Genomic DNA, 14,065 nt, shown 5'->3' on the forward strand with positions numbered 1-14,065 from the left:
GATACGACACTGTTCTCCAGGCTTCCTCTCTTTCAAGTTCAGCTTTTTAGAGGTACAGTTTCAGACAATAGAAGCCTCCTCCATAACATTCAGGTTTGTTTTGTTGAAACTTGTACACTTCCAGATTTCAGGAGTGGCAATATCTATCATTACTGTGTTATAAATAAGCAGAATTAGTCTGGAACCAATGTATCTTATTCAAACGGCACGCCGTCCTGTCTCACACTAGTCCTCCTCTGCCTCTACGCAGCTCTGCTGAGCGATGTCCACGTGAGCGGCTGGCGATGGTCAGAGGAGAGGTGCCCATGCTGATGGCCTCCGGGAGCTCATTGCTCCTGCTGCTGGGATGGTGTTTTGTGTGGTGTGGCAAGTCCCAACTCCTACTCCAGTGCTGGGGTCGCAGCAGAGGGGTTGGGTGTACCCGTTTGTACCGCCGAGATTTTGAGGAGTGGCAGCACTGGGGTACGGCGGGCAGGTGCAGCGGGGTGGGCAGCAGCAGGCACCCTTGCAGAAGTGCAATGGGGAACAGGGATCGCTCTCATCTGCAGCTCTGCGGGGGTCCGACCTGCCTGCAGACACATGGGAGGGGAATGGCACTTCAGAGTTTTTCTTTCCAGCATGCCCTGAATGTGCCCAAGGGGCGAGGCTGCACAGGTACCCCAGGGGTTTGGTCAAGGATATTGCAGAATAAATCATTGCTCTAAGTCCCATGGCAGTTTCTTGCTGCCCTGCAATTCAGGGTGGAGGGGACTTGCCCCAGAGGAGGAGCCGTCAACCGCTGCCCGTACCATAAATCACAATTATGCTTGCACTGATTGCAGTTGTTACAGGACAAAGGTTTAGATTTAAAGACAGCGAAGGGAAGCAAATAAATGGAATATGAACTGATGGAAGCTGTGTGCGCTGGCGAGCTGACACCACCAGACTGACTGACAGAATACTTGTAATGCAGCAAATCTGTGTTTTTCAAGGCCATTCTCAAGAAATGCTACAGCACTGTTTTCATGTGTCTAAATAGGACATGCTTTTGCTGTTAGCAGCTTAGTGACAGAAAAGTATTTCTTATTCTCAACAAGGTTATTTCTTTAGGAATTTTAAGGGTATTTTAGGAATAAATAATATTCATATGTAATAATTAACTTCTGGTGTGTAAGGTCTCATTCTGAATCAGTTTTAGCCCAACTTCATTTTGTGTTACAGAAAATACACAAAGTGCTCATAACTATCTTGCATTTTCCCAACCCTTTAAATATGAGTTTATTATGTAGTTTGCAAATATTATAATATACTCATTAGCTCTCTCTCTATAAGTTAGATAGGTATATCATGATATTTATTTTAATGAAAGGAGACATTTGGGCTCAAATTTCTACCTACTGAATTTGTGAGAAACTGGAATCTTGAGTGCCAGCCACAGCAGTATTATTTGAAGTCAGTAAAGGCTGATGGAACTTAGTACCTTTATGCATTTGAGCTACTCAGAATGAGTGGGCATTTTTAAAAACATTAATTTTCTCTCTGCAGGTATGAGATCATAAAATAACATCACTAAAGCAGAAAAAAAAAAAAATCACAAATATTGGAAGAACACCTCAATGAATGAAAACAATCACAAAAATCACATAATTTGACTAATTTAAAATCCAAGCAAGTAAATACAAACTCCTGTTTTGTGTCTGTAACCCATCTGAGATGACTGAAGATGAGCAAACTTGGAGAATAAATGAGAATCTGTATTAGATTCATTAGAAGGGAGATATCATCCTAAAATTAAACTGATACTTTATTGTAACAGAATGGGAAAGGAAAAGTATCTACAACTGTAATTTTGTTTCATGTGTGTGTCTTCATTCATTTTGATTGGTTGGTTTTTAACTAGAAATAAATACTTTTGCTATGAACTGAGCACATATATATGAGGTGCAATGGAGAATTTCACAGACAAAAATAATAAGTTTGTATTCATGTTTAAGGTAGAAGTTATGTTTCTGTCAGACATTTTGCATTGAAATTAAAATTAGACATGAAAGAAAAAGAAAAAAAGAAAGAAAAGCAAGAGAAATCAGAAAAGCAGGATCAGAAAATGTGAAGTTTGTCAGACAGATATAAAATGGCTCTAATATCTGTTTCTATGGCTACTAAAAATAATTGGCTCTGAAGATAAACTCGGTATTTTTTTTCAGCAGGAACATTAACGTTGCTGTCTAATGACACACACTCCAAATTATATTCTCTGCCCCAGACTTCAGTATGTAAAAATTCAGTATTACCATCATATAATTTCACACAGATGACCTGCAACAACTTCTAAGGACAGGGAATAATCCCTGAGAGAATCTCAGCTCCTCTTCCCCGAGCAGTAAACCAGAGCCCTGATCCATCCCTTTTCTCAACTAAAGCCCACCAGTGCTCACTCATCTTTTACATATGCCAGAGTCAACTCAGCAGGTTTTAACTCTGTGGAATTACATTCCCTTTCATTAAGATCAGCTTATTACACATCATTGCTATGAGATTCATGATGTCCTTTCAAGAGCAGTTGAAGATCTCCAGGCACTGCCACTGGGGGAAGGGGAGCTGCCCTTCTGCAACCATTCCTCCTGCCTGCACCTCCCCTCTGTGCCTGGGCAGGTTCACGGTACAGTTCACTCCAGGATCCCTCTGACTGGGCAGGATAGATGAGACTTTGCTAATTCTGGGTCCCTCTGTCCTATAAGGTCCCCCAGATTTACTCCTTGCTTGTCAACCCCTTCCCTTCACAGACCGTGCAGCACATACCCACTGCTTCATGCAATAAAAACTCTCTCCTGGTAAGCTGCAACACAGCCATCCCATTCTTTCAGAATCTTTGAACTGAAAAAAAGCAGACAAAGGAGTAATTATGTCTTTGGGCCACAACGGCACTATATGTGATCTGTAGAAGACCAAGGGCCAGGTGTTTTGTGGAGAGGAGGAAGCCATTCTCCAGAGGTGACCAGCCATAAAGAGAGTAGCTGCAAGTCCCTCTGCACCACTTGGCACTCTCTTAATTAGCAATAAATTCAAACTCATGTAGACCATGGTGAACTGGGTCAATGCGGTGGCCTGGCTCAAAATTACCATGATAAAAAGAGTAAAGCTGACATGAGGCCATACGAGCCTTTGTGTGAGCAGCTGGGAGTGGCGGGGGCCATGCACGCAACGGTTGGGGAAGGGCAGGGCAGGGCGACCTCTTTCAGTGGCAATTCTAGTTTATGCCAGTTCCAAACAACTGTGAAACTATGGCCTTGCTTAACACCTTAGCTTGACTTTTAGTTAAAGGTTTTTTTTTTTTTTTCCAGAAGTTCTGGTGCCATACCAAATGAAAAATAGCCATTTTTTTCAGCTATGAGTGCTATAAATGCGTTGAACAAAGGACTTTCAGAGAAGAGTGCCTTCAAGAAGTAAAGCATTTTCACACAGCCTTACTAAAATGCCCAGTGTCAAACTCAACCTGCTGATACAGAATTAAATCCTTAGAAAGCCCCATATGTTACACAACTAACTTGCACCAGTCTTTATGTGAGATGACCTCTCAGCGAGCTACATTATCATGTGTTCCTTTAAGGTTTGTTTTCCACTGCTCAATAAAAATTCCAACAGGAGAATCATTCACAATCCAGCAAAAAGGAGAAGGGCATACAATGCAGTTCACTGGAGAGACAGAATTACCCAGCTGTAAATCTCCGCTGTCTTTGCAGTGCAGCCATTAGCTGCAAAATGGTCTGAGGAATCAGCAGAAAGGGCAGGCTGGTTTCAAAAAGTAGGTAGCAAAAAGAACAGAGCCCCTTCAGTCTAAGACACAAAGCAGTATAGCCTTGAATTTGATGTTCAGTGGTGCAACCAAGTGCCTTTTAGATGTGAATCCTCCTGACTTCACCTGGAAGTTGATGCAGAGGTTTTGAGAAAGATACTAGATGTTATTTGGTTGCAGGTTTGTTAAATTAGTGGAAGTTGCCTGGAGTATGAACAGAAATCATAGACGACAGTGCTCACTTCCTCTTCATAGTGAAAATTTCTTTCTTTGCATTTAGAAAACTAAAGCCTGACACAGAAGGAGTGCTAGCACCTTTTTCTTTATTTGCATCAATGTAGAGGGTCTCTGGAACATAATTACTTTTGGTCTAATAAGCGTGTAGAAAAATTAGATGTTTTTTAGTCATTGACTACTCTGCAGGGCTGTCTAGACTACAGCTGCACGATGAACACATGGGCTGCAAAACTGTGGGCTGTGTGTCAACTGTATCTGTCCTAAGAGCTGATTATGTCCCAGTTGTGATACCAATGTGCCAGAAGGCTCTCTGGAGGCTACTCGGTATCTGTCTCCACATTGCTTGAATCAAGGGAACCATCTCTAACTAGTAACTGTCCCTGTAGCGTGTTGCAGTTGTCTACAAAAAGGCAAGTTTTTCAGCCCCAGTTCTGTCTTTGAGATCTCAATGTCATTGTCCTGTAATACTTTACATATACTCATCACACTGGAGCACTGGGGGAGGGTGTGTATGGAAATGTGCAACTTTGCATCCTCGCTGTAGCAGTTGGGCACAAGATTAAACTCTATGGCATCTTTTGGGGGAGGGAGGGGATTAAGGTTAGCAGAGTGTGCATTTAATAGACCAGAGTATGGAAAAAATCCCTCTTGAGCAGAATGGTTCATCTCGTGGGGTATCCTCTTCAGCAGCTGCACTCTCAGAAGTTTCAAAATAAACTGCGAAAACTCCAGATCTGGCAGGTGTAGTAAAACCCAACAACAGGAAAATTTCCTTATAAGTTTAGTATTTAAAGACTGGCTTTTTTTGGCCATCCTGAACTCTGAAGTAAGTTATACACTCTCAAAAAGTCTTCACTGTCATTTGTGTGTCTGTCTGGTTTCCTAACAGTGCTTTATAACAATGTTGTAACTCTGGATGTCCCTTCTATTTATATTCATATGTGATACTATTTTGAGTGCTTCTAAATTCATAGCTTGATTTGATTACAGCTAGAGTGGAAAATAATTGAAAAATAAGCTCAGGACAGGGAAATTTTATAGTATATCTGGACTATCTACTCCAGTAGATGGCGCTGTAATTTAAGTCAAGTGAGCAAGTCAGATGAACTGGGATTGTACAAACCTCTAAATAATGGGATTCTTTGTGCAATTTTAAAGAGCATTCCAACAAAGTAAGTAAGGATCAGACCTTTGGCATGCATCTGTGTTGTGGCCAAATTCCAGTTTTAGATTTTTCAGGTCAAGTGGTTTCCTTAGGAAAACTATGAATCATGCATTTGCATAATAGTTTTTCCATCTGCTTGCATTTCTTCACTGAGAGACTTATTTTTGTTCCTTTTAATATTTCACTTGAAAACACATACATCTTGTTTTGTTTATTAAATTCTGTGAAAATCTTTGGATTGCTATCAGCAACATACAACATAATGATCTAATCTTTCTAACTAGTTATTACTAACCTAAACAATAACGTCTTGCTATAAATTGGGAGGGTTATATCCTGGATTGATACTGCACATACTTGATATTTGCACATTAACTTGATCTATCTGAGCTAGAAAGTATATCTGACCTGATACCCATAATACTGGAGCACCCCAAAATGATTTACTGCTTGTGGTCACATAATATCTCAGGAGGTAGGATAGCAATGTTATTCATATTTCCAAATAGAAAATCAAAGAACAGGTAGACCAAATAGCTGTACCTCATTCACATAGGGACTGTGTTAGAATGGAGACTTGCATTATATATGGAATATATCTATATCCCAGATACATATAGAGCGCATTTTTGTTCTGTGTATCCCATTTGAAGAAAATAGTTCACATTCCTCTACGCTGGTATTTCGGTTGTTCTGGTATTTTGCAGAATGAAGGCTTCGTCTGAAGTGAAGCTTGCTGCTAAACCCTACCTTGGAAAAGACCCTAAATACTGGATATCTGAAATAAAGATGGCTGCTTTACACAAACCTAAGGCATTTGTAGCTATTACTAGACCTCTTTCCTATTACTAAATTTCTTACCAGTGTATTGAAAAAATCACAGAGCTGTAAATAAATTAATTTTATGACTTGATAATATATTTAAAAGATAAGCTGAATCTCTCCAAGAAGTAGAGAAATACATAATTCCAGAAGAAAACGTAAGAGATTTAAACCTTCCCATGATGCATCGTTTTATTGTCCAGTGTATCTTGAAATACAGCTGTGGCAGCTACTGCATTCCATCAGGGTCATCACTTTCTTCAAGATAATTTTAGATATGTATGGACCTTTTTTTCATCAGGAATACACAGCCAAAATAAAACCAGATCTTGAGGTCTAAGGTTTTTTGTTAGTGTTCAAGAAGTGCAGAAAGCACTCTGATATTTTTTTATTTTAATTCATTGGCATCTATATGACTGTGTTCATCAGACCAATTATGCTGCTGGTAGTACTTATAATGCAAGGACATATTTTTCTAGTATAAAAAAAAAAAGAATTTAAAGACAACAAGAGCTAAATCTGAAAGTCAGGGATAACAGGATATTGCTGCCTTAGAAATATGAGTTTGGTAAAGAGCTCACAAAGCCTTTCCAAAAGCTAAATCTTCTCTGATTTAAATTTGCACTAGGGTACACTAGATTGCCAGAATAAAAGCAGAGAGCACTTTTCTGTGAACAAGGAAAATCCTCAGAATTATTATTCATAATGTACATTTTTCATAAGATTGATTTTTTTCTTACTTACCTTGATACATAAGCAACCATGTAGGAAACCTCAAATGAACAACCATTCAAGACATAATTTGAAACAGTAAATAAATGGGCCTGGATAAGACAAATAATTGAAACATTAGAAGAGTGAATCTAAATAAGTGCAAACTACAGGCACATTTTTTATTCCAAAAAGAGCAGTTGCCAAGGTCTATTTTAAAATAAAAATTGAGAATGTAAATTTTGAAGGAAATCATATCCACTGTGAAATACAGAAGAGAGAATTCATCTTTAGTTTCACAAGTGTCTTCTTTCTATGAAACCTGTCTTAAAAATGAACCTAATGAGGGTTTTCATATACTTCATGTTTAAGGTCTTTGTATAATTACTGGAAATAAGCTTATAAGTGAGATTCCCTGAGCTAACCTGCAGAGGAGCCTCATTCCATTAACAAGGGGCTCCTGAACTAGATGCCTTAATTCCAACAATGTGAGTGTCCTTCTCAGACTTTTATAATTTTATAATTTATTTCACTGAAACATTACATACTATTCTAACTTGCTTATTGGATGTTACAATTACATCATTAAACTACAAATATGAAATAAAAGGGTCAGAATCCTTAGATCCAGGGTACTGCTTTAAGGAATGTGTCTCTGAAAAGTTTATAGTTTCATGTAAGCCATTTATATATATAAGTGAAAGAATAATCTTGAAAATATGTTCTAATAATAGTGGTTGTATTAATTTTATAGGCAGAATGATTATTTTCATCTGCTTGTAACAGATTTACAAATTAAAACAAGTTCACCATGGAGGTACCCAACCTACTGTCTGATGTTGCTTTGCCAGAATTATCTAAAGTCCCTTATTTCTTCCACAGGTACCATGAGGTTATAAAAATACTTTAAAAAAATTATTCACTACCAACTCCATACCAGTAGACAGTGTAACCACCCTGCTTTTCACCCCCTGAACAATCTGGGATGACTCAGACTCACAACTTTACTTTTGGGAAGAATCATTTTAGCACACTTATATCACCTTTTTTTTTTGAACACATTATTTTCACGTATCTTTTCTAACCTCTCAAAACTTGCACTGCAGTTTGTTTCTTAAAAAAGAAGCTCAAGTAGACAGTGTCTATCCCTGGTCTTCACTTGCTTCTTTTCCAGTTCTTCAGCTTTCTCATCATCTGGGGCTGGAAAAGTTTAGTCCTTTATACTTCTTTTACAGGGATGTAACACCTATGCAAAACTGGTATTAAATTGAGGCCCTATGATTTAAAATGTTGGCTAAATACCTGAATTTTTGTACTGAGCTGCTATACACTGACTCATTTTTAACATGACAATAGGTGAAATTTTCAACTTACATGATCAGGGAAATGTAGCACAGAGATCAAAATGCAAATGTTTATACTTCCTATTAAGGAAAGCAAACACATTTTCTAATACAGTCAAATGAGTTTCTTTATCTAGAATTACTTTTTTTCAAAAAGAAAAGTAAAAGTAATAACAAATGTGTTATATTGCATTTAGCACACTTATCAAAAACGGTAAGTTTATCATAATTCTTTGATTTCACATATTACCTGATACATGACTGTATTGACCATGACTGACATGAAAGTTACTGACATTTTTTCATTTTCTTTAATTTTTAAGAGAAATTCAACATTTGAGTCCTCAGTATATCACTCTTTTCTTGTAGACATGTTGATATTGCACCTGTTGTGGTGAATTTAAAGCCATAAGTCAAATGAAGCACACTCACTTAACAGAAAAGCTTAAGGACCATACAAGAGCAGAGGGAAGACTTCAGTGTGACACTTGCATTTAGAGACATCAGTAACAGGCAATCACATGGTTTCTCGTGTTTGTAATTCTTAGTGCCATGCCAAAGGGATCAGAGTTGTCAACTGATTTTTTTTTTCCCAACTTTAAAAGCATCTCCCAAATCCTCAGCGAACTCTTTAGCCTTAATTGAAAATGCCTCATTGTGTGTGTTTTCTGAAAGGAGGAAAAATGTCAAAATATTTATCTTGGAGACAAATTATTGGACAAATGGTGCCCTGTAGATAATTTGTTGGGACAACAGAATACTTGGTTGGAAAAAGGGAGCGATTATATATAAAGGATTTATGACTTACACGGTTCTCTGGACTGGAGTCAAATCTCCCTGTAAATGAACTCTTTTTCTGGTTCTGCCTCATATCGTGTCATTTTAATGCCTACGGTGATGGAGATGGGGAGAACATCAGGGAGAAATATTCTGAAGAAAGAGCAGATATTTCTCTTTGCTTTCAGACATTTTAGTTAATGCTTTTCTACCTTATAAGAATAAGTGAGAGCTTTTAATTATTAGTAGAATCTCAAAATAGGCTAAGCATGGAGTAAGCAGATAGAAAATCTGAAAAGAAACTGTAAATTAATACAATTGTTCTGGTGATTTAGCAGCAGCATTTCTAAGTCATACAAACCTCAGGAAGCAAAAGGGCTTCTTGCTGAGATGACAGACACAAATGGTTGATTAAATCTAGCAGAGGAATAACAGGGCCACTTTTGTAGGAGGTAGGCGATACCTCTCCCAGTTACAGCAGAGTGCTTGAGTTTCTTAAAAGAGCTTTTGTTATATTCCTGCTCACATGGGGAATGCTTAATGTGGATAACGTCTCTAATCACTATGCAATCTGAAAGTTTATTTTTTCTGGAAAGGTCACTGCAAGAGCTCTTGAGGGAGAGTATGAAAAGGGTGTGAACTCTGAGAACTTGTAAACTGAGGGGGGAGAAAAATCCTGTCCTTGTTGGGCCATGTAAAGGAACAAAATGAGGAAGGAAGATGAACCAGAGAACAGAGGGGAATACAGAAAAAATGTCACAAGCAGCATGAAATGTCTTCTGTAAGAGAATCAGTGGGAGTTTTATGCTATCGGTGTCTAAAACTGGCAACAGATGACTCTCAGCACACCAATGAACACTATTTAACTGAGGAAAGATATCACCAGATGTTGTTTCTTTCCTCTTGCATTCATCATTATTTTGTCTGTTCTGATTTCTTTCTCTCTGGTTTATATCCTCTACTTTTACCCTTTTGTGTGTGAACAGCTACACCTCTAAAAGCATCCTTAGTCTTATGTAGTGTGAACTTGCAGTCATGGTAACTGGAAAGACTGAAATATTTTCCCTGTGCATTTCAAGGGGGAAAAAAGAAAACCTTAATGTGTATTTTTAAACATATTCTGTAAAAATATTTACACTTTATGCATTATTAGTTTGAATAATTAAAATTATCACAAACACTGTAACTTCAAGGAAAACAGAACAATGTATTGATTTATTTCACTGGCTTATACAGCCAGGACTTAAAATGTAGCAGTGTGAAGATTATCTAATATTTGATAGCAGAAGTCTCAAACCCACTGAAAAAAAAAAAAAAATTAGAATCTCAGGATAGCGTGATAACTGAGGCTGGAAGGGATGTCAGGAAGTCTGCAGCTCTGTCTCTTGCTCTAAGCAGCAACAGCCATGAGACCAGACCAGGTTACTCAGGACTTTTTCCAGTCAAATCTTGAAAGTCTCCAAGGAAGGAGACTATGGAGTATCTCTGTAAAGCCTGTTCCAGTGTTTGACTCCCCTCAATGTGAAAAATGTGTGTGCATATACTGGTGTATGCCAGTGAGACAATATTGTTCTTCAGGAAGATATACAGGTCAGAAGCATACAAGGGCTTCATGTCAATACTTCAAAATATTCATACTAGGATTCCTGAATTATGTTTTTTAACTGTGCTGTATGAGTGTAAGTATATGTATTTATGGAAGGCTGAAGAAAATATAGAGGACTGAAGATTAAACAGAGAGCCTCAGTGGCTAATACCAGGCTAGAATTTGTACATTCAGGTGAGTATTTTATGATATGTAATACAAGAAACATCTGTGGCTCCAGCCAGCTCCTTGTGAAAAGGAGTTCTGATTACAAAGCTGCCATAGCAGTATATACTAATCTATATACTTAATGGAAATTTCATGGAAATTTCAGGAAGAGGAGAACACTGAGCAGTTCTCACCCTCGGGATCTGGGAAGTGATGTGAATCACAACCCTTCAAAACCCCAGAGACAGAACCTAATGTTTCATGAGATTAGTTTAAAAATAGGGGGGTTAAAAATAGTAAATGTTCTTTTTGTTGGTATGCTGGTTTTAAATCCATATAGTTCACATTTTCTGGCTACACAGTCTATTGAAAAATTCAGCTACTTAAAAGCTAACAAACAGCAACTGAGGTCACTGCATAATACAGTGAAACTATAAGCTTGGCTTTATACTGATGAATGGGGCCTTTACACTGCAAAAGGGCCTTGGTAAGAGTAAGACCCAGGAGCTTTAGTCCAGCCAGATACCTTCTACAGCAGGATGATAATTAAACCCACAAAACCTAGAGCATGAGTTTCTGCTTTTTATTAACAGAAATCTCAGCTCAAGAGAGAAGGAAGCTGAGGCTTTCTTCTGAAATGCTGAACTCCTGATCCTGCTCTATAGATCATCCCTCTTTCCTAAGTCAGGTAGAAGGGCCAGCATGAGAAGACAGATGGGTCTGACGTTGACTGTCTTCTGCATGCTGCCCTGCTCGCCCTAAGAGCTCACCTGACATCAGCGCGGTGTGGTACACCTGTATTTCTGACTTACCATCCTCTACTCTGTCCTTGCAATGCCCTTTGCACCGTGACTTGGTAGGGTTACTGGAAGACAGTCCTATAGATGTTTTCCTTAGCGCCTGCCCATGATCCAGAAACCATCTCATTAGGACTCTTCCAAAATATTTCTCTTTTTTTTTCAGGACATAAAGACTTTAGGGTGCCAGTGAAAATCTTGTGACAAACCAAGTCCTAACATCCTTCCTCAGATATTATTTAAATTTTACTCAGTCAAAACTCCCATTGACTTCACTAAGTCTTTTGAGATTTGGCCCTATCACATTAGCACATTGCAATCAGCTATAAAAGCAACATCAGAACTGAATCCCAGAAAGTAACATCAGAGTAACATACATTATTTCCATCCAAGTAGAAAGATCATCCGGGATTTTCTTTTCTAGCCAAATCTAAAACTAAACACATTACTCATCCCTGCACAGGTCTGTTTGCTTTCCAAGACAAAACTCACTAGAAAAACAGGAAATAATAAGATTGTGATATATAAAACTAGGTTGCTCTGCTCTGTTAATTTGTCAAAGCCACAAAATGTGTTTTCCATTAGCTTTCAAGTACAGGGTGAAATGTTTAGTGCATTTGTCTACCCATCAATCCATCCATCCATGCACCCATCCATGCATCTTATTTTTCCCGAACAGAGCAGAAGTTCAGCTATATTTCTTAGACTCTTTTGTTTAGAGAAAGCAACTGACATCAGAATTTAGGTTGCGTTTTGCTCTTACTGATAAAGCTATTCCTGTGAAATGGGAGTGAAACAGAGTCAAGAATCTCATGCTTAAAAATGCGGTTCTGCTGGAGTCAGTCTCAGTGGTTCAGGGGGCACAGTCCTTCCTAAACTCCTACCTAAGGGCAGCTAAAAGCAAAGGAAAGTCGTTGGAAAACCTCATCCATTTCCAAGTGCACTGCATTACTCCCTACAGAGCAGTGTTCACCCTTCATTTCCACACTCCTTAACTTTCATTCTCTCACCAACCCTCCATGTGATAACAAACCCCTATAGCTCTTTATTTTCTGACCATGTTTTCAGAACTGAATGAAGTGATTTGGTGACTGGTGATTTCTGAAAGACTCTTAGAGGCATCATGAGAGTATGTATACTGCATTTAAGCCTTGGAAACGCTCGTGAATTTGACAGCCTATGCTGAAAATGAAACTCCAAAAATTTAACATAGCTTGGTATTTTTGTAAACTTCAGAAATGTATAGATTTGGGAAATGATCATCACCCAGCCTCAGTACACCTAAACACTCAAATTTTTAACAATTAATTTTACTAGAAATACATGTGGTTTTTTTCACTAGCACAATATTCATTGTGCTTGTAATGACTATATGTGAGAAATCAGAAAGACCTATTTACTTGTAAATATATTAATCCTAAATATAGATCCCAGGCAACTCTAGTACAAGTTTTAATTTACTAAACCTTTGGATAATACTAAACCTTGTTAAAGCGTAAAATTTTTACTGATAATGCTGTTATAGTAGCATCTGAATAGACAAGCAGATGTATTTAAGATAACTTTAGTATGACTTGAACACATACACAGTAATTTTTAAAGAAAAGTAATCATATCCATGTGCTACCTTTGTTCAAGTGCATATCTTGTCCTGTACTGAACTTGCTCAGATAGGTAAGCCTTCACTGGCGATGTAGGTCTCTATGTCTGTAATCTGATGCAGTATTCTTTGGACATCACAGTTTTCAGGGATTAAATTGTAAGAATCTTCTGTGAAATTAAGACGGGGTCAGGCAATTAAATGGCGAATGCTAAACTAGTGGTCAAATGGTTTATCAGTTTAATGAAATTATTCCTATAAATCCTTGTCTTCTTCCTGCATTCCCTCCAAAGTTCATATTTTATGACAGAAAAGTGGAATTGCAACACCAATATGTATGAATGACAGGGTCAAACACAAATCTTTGCACCCTTTGTCAGCTTCCCAAATCCACAAAAATACATATTCAGTTTTGTGGATTAGTGTTTACAGTAGACAAAGAAGAGATAGGAATTACAGCTAAAATACAAATTGGGTGATTGCTGCTGGCAGTCCTTATAAAACCAAGTGAATTCTGGGAATGCTGAATGTATCTTTAAACAAATGTCTTGAACATTTTGAACATTCAATAGAAAATACAGATATGAAGTCACTGAAATAATATATTAGCATTTTATCCCCTACAAAAGGTGATTTTTAAAAATTCAGAACCTATTTTACTACATTGTAATATACTAAATATTAATATATTAAGTAGGTATTTAAATCATTATGCCAAATTTCTTACTAGCATGTACAACCCTAGATGCCAATAAGCACATTCTACATATACCCTAACCATGTAATCACTGTTACTAGTATTGCTCATTTTTGAATAATAGTTGAAAAGCAAGCCCAAACTTTGCCGCTAAATGCCATACACAAAGAGTGTCCAAAAATTCTTAAGCAATTCCACAATTCTTTATAGAAGATATGCAAGATAGAACCCAGAAACAAAGCTGAAATATGTCCCAAATTGCATCTAATTTCTGTGGCAGGAACATATCCTTTCAGTGGTAATTGAGATAGGTGCAAATGTGCTATTGTACTTTGGCCTGGATTTTTCAAACCTGAAACATCATATATTGATGATCTCATCTATTCTTAAG

General features: G+C 37.8%; 1 long non-coding RNA gene across 1 annotated transcript; it reads right to left on the bottom strand.

Annotated features, from left to right (window-relative positions):
• On the bottom strand, window positions 1-9,253 carry LOC116963355. Its single transcript, XR_004408103.2, has 3 exons — window positions 9,189-9,253; window positions 8,859-8,939; window positions 1-569 (listed from the first exon to the last, which is right to left on the bottom strand). It is a non-coding gene; the product is annotated as an uncharacterized LOC116963355 (long non-coding RNA).
• Between the last annotated feature and the right edge of the window lie 4,812 nt (window positions 9,254-14,065).

This window comes from Tyto alba, unplaced genomic scaffold (assembly GCF_018691265.1).
Source record: "Tyto alba isolate M040663 unplaced genomic scaffold, T.alba_DEE_v4.0 Super-Scaffold_2, whole genome shotgun sequence".
Taxonomy (NCBI): domain Eukaryota; kingdom Metazoa; phylum Chordata; class Aves; order Strigiformes; family Tytonidae; genus Tyto; species Tyto alba.